Here is a 13,391-nt window from a genome sequence, read left to right as displayed (position 1 = left end):
CTCTCGAACATCACCGTTGGCACGAACGCCCGCCGGCCAAAAAGCAGAATTTACTGAACTCATCAACAACGCTCTGTACTGTTAAGAGTGTTGCGAAATATTTTATTGTTCTTGGCGACGTCAATATCAAAACTATATCAGTCAGTTCATGCGCAACAGATTTCCGTGATATTCTAAATTCCCACGCCTGTTCTAGGTTGGTATAGCCGCCAAGCAAGGTTACTGCAGATACTGCCACTTGTCTTGATGTATGCGTCACGAACTTGAATGGTGCGGATGTTGTGGCCGGTGTTGTGGGATATGACATCAGTGATGACTTTAAGTTCTTTCGCTCGGGTTTTCCTTTTCAGTAAAAAGTGCTCCTCCAGACAAAATTTTTGTCTAGCAATAACTAACGAAGCTTTGATGTGGTTTCACAACCTTATAGAAGAAAACTGGGATCTGTTCAAGCAAGGTTACGCAACACTGGCCCACCAGGTGTTTTCTCAGATGTTTAAGCACTGGTATGGTTCGATTTATGGGATTTAACGTCCCAAAGTGACTCAGGCTGAGGGACGCCGTAGTGAAGGGCTCCGGAAATTTCGACCGCCTGGGCACTGGCATCGTTAAGCACTGGCATTATGTGACATTTCCGCTCATTGAAAGTGGTAACAAACATAAATGTATTAGGAAGCCATGAGTTACTATTAAGGTGTATGCCAGAATAAAAAAGCAGGAAATTTCAAGAGCTCATTAAGAACCGGGACCCACGTCTAGTGAGTGAATAAAAAAAAATAAGGAACAAACTGAACTCAGATTTCTTCAATAGCAAAGTCTAATTATTTCCAAAATAAATTCCAGGAGGTTCGAAATGACAGCAGAAAGACATGGTATATGATGAATTACATATTAGCAAGATACCAAGCTGGTTGTAGTGCGAAGGAACTCAGCATTGATAATGTGGTGCTCAGCGCGAATGATCTAGCAGACGCAGTGAATCCGCATTTTATCAGAACACGCATTTACTCTGCACAATATGACAGTGCCGACTACACACCTGTAAACAGTTTGCTAGACTCCAGTATGCTAACTCCTACAATACCTCATGAAAGGGAAAAAACAACAGGAAATGTAAAACATCATGTCGCATGCGTTGATGACGGGTTAAAGGCCTTGCCTATCAAGAATGCGCCGCGTTTGATAAGCCCTGTATTATAGGGCATAATAAACGAGATGCTTCCTAGAGGAGATATTCCATACGAATTAAAGATCACAAAAGTTACTCCAATCTATAAAGGCGGAATTGACGCCAACTTAGGTAATTACAGACCGATATCAGTTTTTACAGCATTTTCTAAGCTATTTGAAAACGTCATCAATCAAAGGTTAAGCTATTTTTTATAAGAAACATCGAGTGATAACAGAATCTCAATACGGGTTTCAAGCAAACAAATCAAGAGCAAGCTCTCATTGACATCAAGGATAAGATAATAGAAAATGTATAAAAAAATACTTATGGCCTATTTCTTGCATTAAGCAAAGCCTTTGATACTGCTCTACATAGTATTCTATTCAGAAAAGAGAAAATATTTGGCATTAGAGGGATGGCGCTAGAACTGATTCGCAGAATTAGAAAATATGTCACTAAGTCTAATTAATGATTTGTCCTCAAGTAAACTTGAAGTGCAACATCCTTCTATTCTTTATATATATAAATGATATCACAACAATACAAGGATGACCCCAAATAAGAATGTATGCAGACGATACCAGTGTTTTTTTTTCATCGGAGAAAATGCGCAGGATCTACAGAACTCTGCTAATGATTATTTTATGCAATTATCTAAATGACTTCAAAGCAACCGCTTGAGCCTGAATATAAACAAACCGAACTGTTAAATATTTAAACGAATAAATAAACATGACTGCAACTCGGTAAGCATTACATTCGAAGGACGCTAGCTGGAACCGGCTACAGAAAAATAATTTTCGGGTGTCTGGTTCAGCACTCACCTTGCATGGAATGTCCATGTTAATGAAATTAAATCTGTCTTGTCTCGCACTATTGCTGTATCTATAAATTACAACATCTGATACCCAGACACTTAAAACAACCCCTATACTATTCGCTGGTTTACTCCAAAATGAGCTATGGCATTTTGATTGATAACAAACCTCAGGAAATTGTGGTCAGCCTCTGGCACCACACGTGGCCTCTCGTATTCTCTCCTCTGGCTGTTTGTGGCCGTCTTTCTTCTGTAGCACCGGCCACATTCCACAGCAGTGCCTTCGAAGATATGTCCGCGTCAATAATTCTGGAGACAGGCACAATGTCTCTGGCACTCGCCGACGGAGCAAGCTCTTTCGAGCACTGTATAGCCCTCACGTGTGCAGTCCTTCACGTCGTCATGGGGGACCAACCGAAGACGAAGGGCTTGGTGACAGTTGGAGGACGAATTCCATGAAATGTTTGGGGTATCCTCACTCGCTGAGTTCTCGGAACACTTGGCGTAGGTCAGAACCTCGATCTTCAGGCTTTAAGAAAATATTTTTGACACGTCTAGCGAGGGAGTTCACAACATAACGTTTGTGACACGCCGGATGAGTTTAATGAAAGTGTAGATAACGGCCTGTGTGTTTCTTTTCTGTAAATATTGAGCGAAAGGCGGTCGCGGCGTCGCTCAGCTAACGTGTCCAGGTAAGGAAGACGGCCAGCAACCTCCTGTTCCACAGTGAATTAGATGGCTTCTTCATCGCTATTTATGTGTTCCGTGAAAGCACCTAAGGCGAATTAAGCAGAAACAATCGTCGATGTAGCGTAGAAAGCAGAACCGCAACAGCTTCAGAAGATCTGCTTAGGGAACACTTTATCTTCCAAACCAAAATTTTTAAAAAGATTCGTGGCACTGCCAAGGGCGCATCTATCTCTGTGACAACAATGAAGCTAACCAGAGAGGAACGCGGTGGTAGGCAGCGGGAGCGGTCGCACGCTACGTTGGCTCTGCCAATGATCGCTGCTATTTGCGGTCCCCAACACTTTCCCTTAGCAAGCTTGACACCATCGTCTCCGGCAACCTAAGCGGCATCCGTGGACACCACTTTTGCTAAAGATCGTTGAATTTTGTTCCATTTTTAGAGCCTTGAAGATTTCGTTACGCCTGTGCGGCAAAGCCTGCGCTGGCCGCATTTGGGGATTCCCCGGCTATGGCGGTCCCAGGCCAAGTCACGGGTTACGATCCAGCCTCCCTACAGATCGTCAACATGGAAACAGTACAATTTGAGGAGCCTCTTCCCAGCGAGGAAGAACACCTTCAAGGCATGGTTTGCGTATGGCGCGGACGAAAGACGACGAATGACTCCATGGACGCCAACGCGGACTCCGCCCAGCAATGGGCGTCGGCATGCTCTTCGCATGCCCAGGGCGATAACGCACCCTGCGCAGCTGTGCAACAAACCAAACAACCCCGGTGGCGGCCGCAGCACACGCTCCGCATCGGGAAAGAAGAATTTATTGTGGTGCTCAAGCCACGAGAGACCGCCGACCTGAAGGCTACCTTAGATCCTGGTCAATCTGGTGCTGCCGTTCATAGCATCCTCGGGGACGCAGCAAGTGTGGGACTTGCAGTGTGGCCTGTGCAGAACCAAAACGTTCTGGTGTGCACACTGAAATCTGTTAAAGCCGCGGAAAAGCTGCTCGGGGACATGATGCAGCAGGTTGGAGGCCGGAAGCTACTGTTCTGGGGCCACCCTACTGCAAGGGTGTCATTACCGTCTCTCTGGACGAGACATCCGAAAGCCTGAGGACGAAACTCAGTGAGGACCCCAATGTGGTATCCGTGTGCAAACTGGGAAACATCCAGATTGCTGTGGTCACCTTAATTGGGACACGTGTGCCACGGACCGTGCTGTATAGTTGGGAGTGTCCCCCCCCGTCCGCTTCTACAAGAAGATGATCCCTGCCTGCCCCCGCTGTGGCACGGTGGGGCATCAGACCAACGCCTGCCCGCGGCCGCAGCCTGGGCGGTGCGGCGCTCAGGTTGCTGCTGCTCCTGGCGGTGGCTCAGCCGAACATCAGTGCTCCCCGTGCTGCCTCATCTGCGCAGGCAGCCATATCCCATCGAGGCGGCTGGATGCGCGGGCAAGTACCGCAAGATCAGCAAGCCGAGACCTACATCCACCCCAAAGCAGAAGCAGACGCCGGGACCCAAAAGGGCCCCGACGCCCAAGGCGGGATCCAAGCAGGGCCCTGCACCCAAGCCCGAACCCAAGAAGGGGCAGTCCGGGGAGCCCAAATCTGTAAAGTCAGGAACACGACGAGGCTGCCGATCTTCAAAGCCGGGGATTTCCTGCCCCCTGTACAAGGTCAAACTCAGGTGAGCAGTTGGAGTGGGTTAGTCTCTAGGTCCACCCCCTCCCTCCCTCACCCAATCCGCCCTACAGCGGCAGGTAGAGGACCTCAGGCGCCAAAACCAAATTCTCGCCCATAAAATTCAAGAATTAGAAGCCAAGCAAGCCGGGCCGTCTGAGCCCATGCAGCACACTGAGCCAGAGGATAGCGATGACGGATCCTCAGCAACATGTTGCCTCACTAACGTCTCGCGGAGGACCACAGACACGATGGTCGATTCGGCCCCCATTGTCGCTGGCCGCTTTGAGGCCCTGGAGCGTAGAGCCGAGTAGTTGGAGGAGCGGGTGGCAGCCCTCCCGAACCTAGTCATGATCGCCGTCCGCGAGTCTTTTCTGGACAGACTCAGGTCCGCATTTGCTGAAGTGCTTTCCGACATTGCGGCTCTAGGTGACTGACTTTGTCCTTAAGGCGGTGCGACCCTGGATCAGCTCCAAAATCAAAAATACGGTCTGCTGCGGTACCCCGCAGCTAAAACATAAAACAGCTGCCCGACAGGCAGCGGAAGAAAGTGGTTCTCGCCCGATGGCCGCGGCGTTGATGCAGCCCATGGCTGGGTCTGCGCCGACCCCCGGAAAGAGTGGCTACCCAGCACCGTAATAATAAAAACATCAATGTGGCTATCAAATCTTCACAGAAAGCTAACATTTTAGAACAATTCAAAATCATCCAATGGAACTGCAGGGATTTTAGAGCCTGGAAAAAACGGTCACACCTCCAGCCCTACCTGCAGTGCCTCGGTGACATGCCGGCGCTTCTTGCTCTGCAAAATCCGGGTAATAATGCTGATTCTCTGGGTATAGCTCGTTTCAAGGAGGTCCTTCGACCTGTATGCTGGTGCATAAAGCATAGAACGCGATTCAGGTCGATCTTGACCTGGAGACTGAGAAGGAACAGGGTTCTTCCTCTCAGGCGCCGCGACCGGTCAATACATATACTCAACGTATAGTGTCCCCTGCATAAGCCGCGCTTTACTTTCACCGAAATTTCATATCGTGCGCTCAGATTGGCTGACGAGGAACCGCTAGTGATTATTGAGGATTTCAATGCCCCCAGCCCTCACTGCGGCTATCACTTCGAGAAAGCCAGGGGACGCAAGCTGGTGGAGCCCATCGCTCCACCCTTCGTCTTACGTTGTTCACGGATCTGGCTTGCCCCACACGTGTGGACAACTCGGTGACCCATGACACGTGTCCTGACTTACCTCTGGTTAGGAACACTAGAAACACCACATGGTAAAATCTGGGGGACTCCCTGGGCAGCGACCACTGCCTTCTCTGCATCACGCTTTTGGCGAAGATAGCCCGCAAAAACTGGAGACAGGCCAAAATAACCAATTGCCAGAAATTTTGAAGTGATGACATCCCTCCCGTACTATTCTGCGACGGCTATGCGGAGTGGGCCACACAGGTCACCAACATACAGAAACAACACACGGAAGCATTTCACACCACCAACGAGATCCCCGCATTAGACAATGGCCTCCTGCATATGTGGAAGGCGCGCCGGAGCTTAACAAGACGCTAGACGAGCCAAAAGACGAATCGCAAGCTTAGAGCTCGCTTTGCACAGCTTAAAGAGAAGGCTGGGGCATATGTCGCACAGCTCACAGACTCCAATTGGATAGATCGCTGCAACTCAGCAGCGCGTCAGATGAGCTCGAAGGGGATTGGCGTCTGTTACGCAGCTTCATCGACCCCTCTCAAGCGAAAGGGGAGGCGCAAAAACAGCTCCGGCGGGCTCTGCACGGAAACCAAGGTACGAAGACGCAACTTGCGGACACTGTGCGACAGGTATCTCTGCCGCACAAATGACCCCGTTGGGCCCAAGTACACGTACTACCGCAAGCAAAATCAGGATTTAGACACCCCTTTTGCGTTGCATGACCTTAAGGCGGCCCTAGCTCAAATGCACCGAGGTGGGGAACCGGGTCGGGATCGCATAGCAGTGAAACTTTAGGCGAACCTTTCGGACTCGGCCTACCTCCATTTGCTACAATACATAATCAGGTCTGGGAGGGGAGTCCACTCCCTCCCGAATGGAAAATATCGCTCGTAAATTTCATCCGTAAAGGAGATAAAGCCGTGACTACGGACAACTTCAGAAGCATCTCACTGACCTCTTGTGTGGGAAAGCTCATGGAGACGGTGGTACGGTATCGCCCCTCTCCATACATTGAGGGTAAGGGCCTCTTTGCAGACATTGTTCCGGTTCCGCCCGTGCATGCCTGCACAGGATGTCCTACTCCAACTATACAGGGACATAATACGACCCAGAGCCATACAACAAAACGACAAGGCCATTGTCGCCCTCGATCTTAAGGGAGCGTTTGACAATGTTAAACATGGCACCATACTGTCTAACTTGAACACCACTAACTGCGAGGCGAAGGTCCTCGCAAATGTCAGAGACTTCCTCTCTGCGCGTCAGGCACTCCTCCGGATCGAGGACGAGGAATACGACCCGTACTCTATGGGTACACGGGGTACACCACAGGGGGCGGTGTTATCGCCTCTCCTTTTCAATATCGCCATGATCACCTGCCCGGCCAACTGGCTCAGGTGGAGGGCATAAAGTACCGCCTTCAGCAGGCCGCCTCCATAGTCGATGCATATGCTGCACATCCTGCCAGTAACGAAGGAGGAAGTAAAGAAAGCCTTAGGAGCAATGCAAAGAGGGAAAGCAGCTGGTGAGGATCAGGTAACAGCAGATTTGTTGAAGGACGGAGGAGAGATTGTGCTACAAAAGAGATTGTGCTACAGGGTGGTATAGCCACCCTGTAACGCAATGCCTTGTGACCTCGAGAGTACCAAAAGCTTGGAAGAACTCTAACATTATCTTAATTCATAAGAAAGGAGACGTCAAGGACTTGAAGAATTACAGACAAATCAGCTTATTGTCCGTTGCCTACAAGGTATTTACTAAGGTAATCGCTAATAGAGTCAGGACAACTTTGGATTTTAGTCATCCAAATGATCAGGCAGGCTTTCGTAAAGGATACTCGACAATATACCACATTCACACTATCAATCAGTTGATAGAGAAATGCGCAGAATATACCCAACGCCTATATATAGCCTTCATTGATTACGAGGAACCATTTTACTCAGTGGAAACCTCAGCTACCATGCAGGCATTGCGGAATCAGGGTGTAGAAGAGTGTTATGTGAAAATATTGGAAGTAGTAGTAGTAATAGGCTTCTATTCGACCATAATTTATAGGCCGAGCATGTCGACCACCTGGGCGACCAGAAGGCGCTGTTCTTCCTCCCCTTCAGCGCCAAGCCAGTTGAGCCAGGTGGTGATGGGTAGAGAGGGTGGGGGGAAGGAACCCGAATGCTGAGCAGCCGGGCAATAGAAGAGGCAATGGGCCAGGTCCGCATAGATACAGGGGCAGTTGGGACAGGAAGGGTCCGATCGATAGCGATAGAGGAAGAGGGGGGACGGGGTAATAACTGCATTCATCTGAACGTGCCGAAGAAGGCGAGACTCCGGCACCGTGAGTGATGGATGAGTGGGAGGGTAAAGACGTTTGTCGAGGCGAAGCTCAAGGTAGACCTCTTTTATGGTGCGGCGAAGGGTGAGTCTCCCACCGTCCTCGCCCGCGACACACTTTTCCGGGCACCGTTGATCCCCTGGCCCAATATTGGAAGATATTTATAACGACTACACAGCTACTATAATTCTCCCTAAAGTCAGCAATAAAATTCCAATACGGAAAGGTGTCACATCGTCGGAAAGGTGTCGCACCGTCGCATCGACCTTTCCAAAGGGAAAGGTCGATGCGACGGTGAGTGAACTGACGTTTATACACAGTATTTATAAGGCTTTTTATAAGATATGTACAAGGGCCGAGAGCACAACGGGCTAGGACGAGGCCCTGCGGAGAGCGTATCTCTGGCGCGATGGCGCTTCTGATGCCCGTCTGCTGCTGCGTCTCAGCGCGGCTCTCTTCTTTAGCCGCCGGTGACCGTTGTGGCAGCCCGGCGTTCCTCTGCTCCAATAAGGTCACGCCACAGGCCACGTTCGGGTTGGCTCGAGCCGACGCTAATGAGGAGGAGGAGAAAGGGTCTGCGCCGGCGAGCCCAGATGACTCGTTGCAAGCCGTGCCATGGCGGCGAGTCCGGGCTTGCTTTGCGCGACGGCGGGCGTACGCCTCAGGTTTCCAGAGAGGCCAGCGCAATGAGAGTTCAGGCACAACATCAGTCAAAAAGAATGAACCGGTCTGCATCATGAAACACGAATGTAAGTTTGTCCCTTGCGGTGTTGGCGTCGTATGCCGCATTCCCCTCTCTTGCGGTAGATGCTACGTGGGGCTGTCTGGACGCTGCCTAAATGACGGCTACGAGAGCACCGCACGCTGGTGGATTCAATGGCGGGGGCGGCCTTTTGGCCAAGCATTGTAAGCTGTGCGGGTGCGTGCCGGCGTTTGATGCCACATGTGCGCTTGGTAGGGGAGGCACAAGGTTACGCCGTGAGATTTGTGGGGCCTATCACATTAACGGGGAAGATGATAACTGTGTCAGCACGACATCACTTGCCTTTTCAAAGAGAAGAAATTTACTTCAGGAGCAGTTTGCCACACTTTGATTAGTTTGTGCTTGAACTGTTCTAACACAGCGTGCGCATGCGACACCGAAGTGCTTTATGTACCTCTCTCTCGCAGAAAAACCTCAGTTGATGTCTAACGCTTCTCCCGTCTTCTTCTATGTCTGTGTCCTAGGTGCATGCGCCAATTAGTGATGTGACTTCAATAATTCATCATTGCATAAGACTTGAGAATGTAAGTATTCCGGCGTTACATTCACCACTAACGTGCCCTGGGCGAAACATTTATTTAATTTTTACAAAAACACTAAAAACACTTGGGCATTTGAGGAGAAAGTTAACTAATGCACCAAAAAAACTAAGCTATCAATCCACAAATCCTTAATTTGTCCTGTAATTGAATACGCTTCTCCCGTCTGGAATCCTCATAAACAATGTGAAATTGATAAAATCTACAGCATTCAAAGGAAAACCACCAGGTTCATATATCGTCGATATGATGGCTATTTTTCACCTTCTTGTGCCTTGTATCCTTTGAATCTCACCTCTTTGTCAGGTGGATTCACTGAAATTCTTGCACTGCATCGTCAATTAACTTTATCATGTCACGCCTAATGTCTATCTTACCCCTGATATTCCCCGATCAACCAGGACTCATCACAGCCTTAATGCTATGTCATACTTCGCCCGTTCTAAAAATTTCAAACACAGCTTTTTTTCTCGTACTATTGAACATTGGAACTTGATTCCTGGCATAACGAGGTCTCTTCCATTAAACCTATTTTTAACAGCTATCGGTGACACATGATGTTTTCTTTCTATTGTGCTCATTGTGCATTGTTTCAATTTATGAGTTACAGCCTATCAAATTGTTCGCGCTATGCATTGAAACATGTTAGATGTAATCTTTGTGTGTGTGCGTTGTACACTGCCGTGTTTGCAAAAATTGTTAACCCCACTCCGCAATAGCCCCAATAGGGGCTGCAGTATGTAAAAATAAATAAATAAATAATGAAAAGGAATCAATAAATAAATAGTCAAAATAAATAAATTAATAACTGTCAGCAAGCGCTTTCGTCGATAGCCTTCCATCCTTATGGTTCATTTTCTCGACTGAAGCGTTCCTCCGATCGTGGCCCATTACGCCGTTTATCAGTTTCCAAACTGCGTTGGCCTTTTTTTTGTAAGTGCAGGAAACAATTGCTGACAATATTACTACGGGCGAGCGAAGAGGAAGGAGTAGAAGTGCGAACGTGGTGGATATGGGGTCACTTGGATGCCATCGAGAACTTACTTGGTACGCCTGTTACTCCTGGCGTGAACGGACCTTGAGCAAAGCTTTTGCGCCTGTAACAACTTGGTGGACTCTTGCTGGGTACGCCATAACCAGCTACGGTAAATCTTCGTGAGCCTCGCCGAAGTCAACGTCTTGCCGGCGGCATGCCACCTCCCGTACCCGAAATGTCCCTAGATTAAGCAGCCACTCCCAGGCCTACACTTAGCAGCTCCTGGCCGCATTACCGTGAAGCCCGATCCTTCGCGGGCGCAGCCGGTGATGACGTGGAGGAGTAGCTCACGCATCACCAACGAGTGAGTCGCTATAACAAGTGGAATACAAACGACCATCTAACGATCGTCGTTTTCTCGCTCACGGACACGACCCTTACATGGCACGAAAATCACGAAGACAACCTTGACATCCTGGCCACGCTTTCCGGAAGAACCACTAAGTTTTTTGGAGGCTCTTCCGCGAAGAAAGAGAGGGCCGAGCAGACACCACCTCGTCGGGTTCAGCTTCCCAGTGCGACTTCCACACAGTGTATCGAGTCAGCACTCAAACTCTGCAAATAACCTCGCCTCGTATGTCCGACGAGGACCAAGTGGGCCATTGGCTTAAGTGCTTCGCTGAAGACATATATACATTTCTTATCAGCAAGGACTACCTGAACTCCGCCGCCGATGTGGTACAGCACTTCCGAGCTTTTGAGAGCTTTAAGCTGCGGTGAATAACACAGAAGTTCGGGCGCTTGGACACAGTCACAGCAGTGGCTGCAATTGATACTGCTTCTGCTAGCGATCTTGCCTCCACTATCCGCCACATAGTTCGGGAGGAATTGTCCCGCGGCCAGACACCGCCTAGTCACCGCACGTTCACTTCTACGCACCGAATGGCAGAGCCGTTTCCAATCAATGCAATAGACTTTGCTGAACACCGAGCGCCTCAGTATTCTCGACCGCGCAGCTTTCAGAGGTCCCAGCAGAACCAACGCTACCACGAGCGGCCACCAACCGTCCCCAGTGAGAACGCACGCCTTCTCAATGGGTCCTGGCACTGATTAATGCTACCAGGCGCGAACCTTCGAACTCCGCCTCTGGTTTATTTTCTCTGCGGGAATGCCGCAAACATTGCAAGATTTTGCCACCGCCATCACAGCCATCCAATACGGGCCAATACGGGTCATCAACCTTCACAGCCCAACAGGCCTACCAGAATGCATCTACCACGACCCACTACGTACCCCCTTCAACAGAACCTCGGTACACCACCCTTCGGAATTCTTCTTCGGCGTCGGATCGGAGTGCGACTCTGTCTCCTGCGCTTCGCACGCGGCGGTCTCTGTCACCTCGTTGCCATTCCTTCTCGCCTCGTCCAGGAAACTAACCAGCGCGACTGGTGGAGGTGAGGACGCTGGACTTCCGCTCTGTTCTTATATCCCTCCTCTTGTTGCAGTGCTTAAGAACAAACTTTGTGTCGCCGTTAATGGTACATCTGCGGTAGGGCTCGTTGATACAAGTGCATCCGTTTCTGTGATCAATAGGATATTGCCGCCTGGTGTTCTCAGGTGGCGCATGAAAGACTACGTTTAAGGGTATCGCGCTAGCTAGCTCCCGTATTTTGCATGTCATTGACCTGTCGCGCTATCTTCCGTGCCATATTTTGGTCGAGGTGCTGGGTTCTTGCCTCCCAGCAAGCACATAAGAGCTTGCTGGGACGCAAGTTATGTTGAAATGCGATGAAACTTCAACGTTTTGTGGCGTGCGTGGCGAGCCGTTGCGTCCTCTAGGAAGAAGTAAAAAAGAGCGCAGCCACGACGGACACGACAGAAAACAGAAGGACAAGCGCTGACTAACAACTGAGGTTTATTGGAAGAAACACATGTATTATTACGCTGCAAAAAAAAAACAAAAACACGACGCATGCTACTCCGTAAACACTTCTAATAATAGGGATCAAGTTACTTAATCTCACAGTCATTTAGAAGCATCGAGGCAGTGTTTACACACGTGTCACCATTGCCATAGACAACTACTGTCACATTGAAAAGAGCAGTGCCCATTTTCTTGTCGGGGGAACCCGGGATATTATTCAGGGGGCATTCTCTGTTATTTAGCGCAAGGTTGGACGGTGGGGAATCTTTTAACGAGGTACTATGCTGACGTAGACGGGTGATCACACAATTTCCGGTTTGGCCGATGTTTTTCTTGCCACACGAAAACTCATTGTCATAGACAACCGTTTCAGTACATGGCACGAACTTATTTTGGTGTTGTGTCTTGCAGGATCTACTACCGGTTGTTTTTTGTTTTTTAGCCTTTGCTTTCCTATCTACTATGGCACATATTTTTCCAAGTTTTTTCGGGGCTGAGAACAGCACTTCAATGCCATATCTGGCGCCTACACTCTTTAAGATATGTGAAAAAAGATTAACATAAGTTTTAACCGCATGCCTCTTCATGCTGGTCGGCTCAGATGGATGGCAATTCTTAAAAGACTTTAGTTTCCCCAGAATTTTTTTTATTGCAAGAAAGATTATCTCTTCCGGAAAGGCTGCCGATTGCAATCTCCTAACCTGCTGACAAAACTATTTGCCATTCCATGCACACAAGATTTTGAAAGTGCTGATCCTAAACATGCAACGGCTATTCCACATTAAGCTAACTTAGAATGGGCTGAGCGATAACTTAGTAACGGCTTCTCTGAGCGCTGCTGGAACGACCAGCAGACGTGATCACGGCTCAGGACCAATCTTAAGTCCAAACACACGGGAGGGGGGGCGGGTGTGGTTCAGCGCTTTTTGCTCGCCGATTCGACCTCCACGGCCCCGGCAACGCACTTTGCAGTTTTCTTATCGCGGCAGCCAGGAACTGCCCGCTAAGCTGCCGCGGTTCGCACCTTCTATCGTCAGACACCGCAAACATTCTGAGAGCAATATCTCGAACCCGATGACTATCGCTTCATGGCGCTGACGGCAGTCCAGGCCACGCATTCCGTCATTCGCGTTAAGTCTGTGGGCGGCTGTACATTCGATCTGCTGAAAGCGCAGTGTTATAGTGCCGCACTGTCTGATATCCGTGGTTGACGGGAGCGCTTGGGTATGTACCATTACTTCGTCTTCTCAGCCCGCCGTTTTGCCGAGCGCCTTAAAACTCGCGGTGTGTGAACCCATTGCGCCTCCAT

The sequence above is a fragment of the Amblyomma mixtum genome, chromosome 6, assembly GCF_055824585.1.
Source record: "Amblyomma mixtum isolate Tamu chromosome 6, ASM5582458v1, whole genome shotgun sequence".
NCBI lineage: Eukaryota > Metazoa > Arthropoda > Arachnida > Ixodida > Ixodidae > Amblyomma > Amblyomma mixtum.
Note: the sequence above shows the minus strand (reverse complement) of the source record.